The sequence below is a fragment of the Littorina saxatilis genome, linkage group LG16 (genome assembly GCF_037325665.1).
Source record: "Littorina saxatilis isolate snail1 linkage group LG16, US_GU_Lsax_2.0, whole genome shotgun sequence".
Classification (NCBI taxonomy): Eukaryota; Metazoa; Mollusca; class Gastropoda; order Littorinimorpha; family Littorinidae; genus Littorina; species Littorina saxatilis.
The window spans coordinates 22,371,531-22,374,481 of NC_090260.1; positions in this window are offsets into that span (position 1 = coordinate 22,371,531).

Consider the following 2,951-nt stretch of genomic DNA (forward strand, 5'->3'; position numbering starts at 1 on the left):
TTTATCACAGGACTAGTCATTCGAGGGTTATCACACTCAGCATAAGGGTGCACATCAAAGAATATAAAAAATATTCATCACAGAAATCAGTGCATATGTTCACCGGCACACATACTAGTTTTAATTAACTTAGGTATTTAAAAAGCCAATTGACTTTGGAATAAAACTGTTCTTAGTTCTGAGCGTGCGGAATCTGGGAGTGCGGAGGCGACGTCCTGAGGGCAGGACCTCAAAGTGGTGAGCGAGCACATGACTACTATCCTGGATGATGCAGCGGGCCTTTCGCACCACACGTCGTTCATACAGCACAGTCAGTCCTTCCTGTCTCACCCCCACAATCTTACCACATGTGTTCACCACCCGCCCAAGCACATTCTTACTCTTCACACACATTCTTACTCTTCACACACAGACCTCCATATGCTTGCACGTGCAACTTGAGCGTCCTTTCATTTCTATAATTTATTTTATATATGTCAATTAGTAATAGCGTGGCTGCATGCTTTATGCGCGGAGTGGGAACTTTGGGCTGTATTAATTTTCTGGCAGATTGACCGAGGTTTCACATCAGTGCTGTTCACATGGCAGACTTTGAAGCAACTGTCTCCCGACTTTAGCTAGTTGGTTGGAAGTCGCTCGCAAGTCGCCGAGGCCAAGTTGGTGAAAAGTCGGACAGGTGAACGGCCCCAACGATTTTGGTTCGATTTAGGACGGATTTTGCCGCGATTCGAAAACTCAGTTGAGCGCTGCTCGACTTGTCAGCGACTTGGCGCAGGTTTTTGCGCAGAGTTTTCTTATCGCGATCGTCGATTAGTTAGCTCTACTCCTTTCACCAATGAAAACGACGTGTGCATTTGATCATCGTTATCACTGAAAACTGGCGGCAAAACTAGCCGCTTAAAACAAAGTTTGAGCAGTTGCGCTGTTTACATTAGCAGCGATTTACAAAAAAACTCTGCGTCGACAAAAATCGCTTGAAAGTTTGGGGAAAGTTAGTTGAAAGTCTGCCATGTGAACAGCACTTAACAAAATTAAATCAGCAAACAATTATAACTTACCGACGAAATGTCAAGGATGATGTTTTGCTTGTTTTGGAAACAAAAGATGCTCTTATTTCCATGTAAAAGTCTTGCAGATTTTTAAGAGTGAAACATGATCGCTTTCTTGAGAATGTACCTTTCAAAGCACACTCCTTGTCATGTAACCGATTAGCGTTTTAGGAAATCGATTTATTTAACAATTCCAACTCTGCAGACAGAGTAATTAATCATTGCCTCGCCAGCGTCTGCAAGCGAGTTTCTTGGAACAGTTTGAGATAAGTTTATTATCTGTATCACAAGTGTTTGTCCCTCTGTCCAATTCAAAGACCACTGGGTCGAAGTACAGTAAATGTAATGGTGTTTTTTTTTTGTGTTAGAAATTAAACGCTTCAAATAACTGTGACAGGGGAGGCTACCGCTCCTTTCACAGCAGACTCTGCACCCGAGTTGTTGGCCTTTAAGTCAACACCTCTGGATTGTAGAATTCTGTTTGTGACGGGGTCTGGTGGTTTCCGATTGTCTGTATGTTCATGGAAACCTTCGGGTTTGCATAACAGTTTTTATATAGGGCTAAGAAATTAGCCCTAACATTTTCAATCCTGTTTGATTGCACTTCGCCTCCCGAGGTGATCGTAGTGTTACGGCACTCGGTTACATAACCTACAATTGTTTTCTTTGCTTCCGGACGTAGAATAATCAGGTTGTTGTTTTTTTGCATATGTTTGGACATATAAAGGATCGATGCTCTTGTCTCACCTTAAAGTCTTACAGATGTATAATCGTGAGCACGATTGATTTCTGGAGAAGGAATGTACCTTGAAAAGCGCAGTCCTTTTGTAAGGCAAAAAAAAAAAAAAGGTCTGTTTACGGTAACATAGGCCAAAAAAATAGGGTCGGTAGGTCGGGATTTATTTTTTGTATTTTTTTTCAAAAAAAAATTTTTTTACGTTATTTTGCCAAAAAAACCAAGATTTTTTTTTTTTTTCCCAAATGCCAAAAAAAAGTATAGGGTCGCGCGAAAAAACTAGGGTCGGTCGGGTTACCGTAAACAGACCTTTTTTTTTTTGGCCTAAACGGTTGGCGGTATAGGGAATTAACTGATCAAATAATGTCCACTCTCAACACAAAGCAATGAGGTTGGTGATTTGTTGGCATGGTTTTTTACATTTAGTCATTTAATTGTAGGATGATCTTTTCCGACCTAAAAGACTTACTATCCGTAGCAGCTGCGTTTGGGGAAATTAATTGATCAAACTTCTTCTTCTTCTGCGTTCGATGTTGATGGCCGTGCTGAATCCTCAGACCAGTGGCTGCCAGGAAGTCCGCAGTCTTGCGCAGTTCGTCGGCAGGACCCCAGAGTTTGGCTCCAACACTCGTCTCTTCTTGCCAGAACTTCTGGCGTATTGTCTCTAGATGGGGGCAGTTCTGGAGAATGTGCTCCGGAGTTTGCTCTTCCGAGCCACATTCACAGTGTGCGTCATCCGCAAGGCCCAGTCTCTTGAGGTGTTTCTTCAAATTGATCAAACAATTCCCACTCTGACCAGAGAACAATCATGTCGGTGATTTTGTTGGCATGTCTTTAAGTTGTAGGATGACGGGCGAAGTGGCGCAGTGGTAAGACGTCGGCCTCCTAATCGGGAGGTCGTGAGTTCGAATCCCGGTCGCTGCCTCCTGGTGGGTTAAGAGTGGAGATTGTTCCGATCTCCCAGGTCAAATTGTGTGCAGACCTGCTAGTGACTTAACCCCCTAAGACCAAGTGCGCACGGAAAAGATCCTGTAATCCATGTCAGAGTTCGGTGTGTTATGGAAACACGAAAATACCTAGCATGCCTCCCTCGAAATCGGCGTATGCTGCCTGAATGGCGGGGTAAAAACGGTCACGGAAAAGATCCTGTAATCCATGTCGGAGTT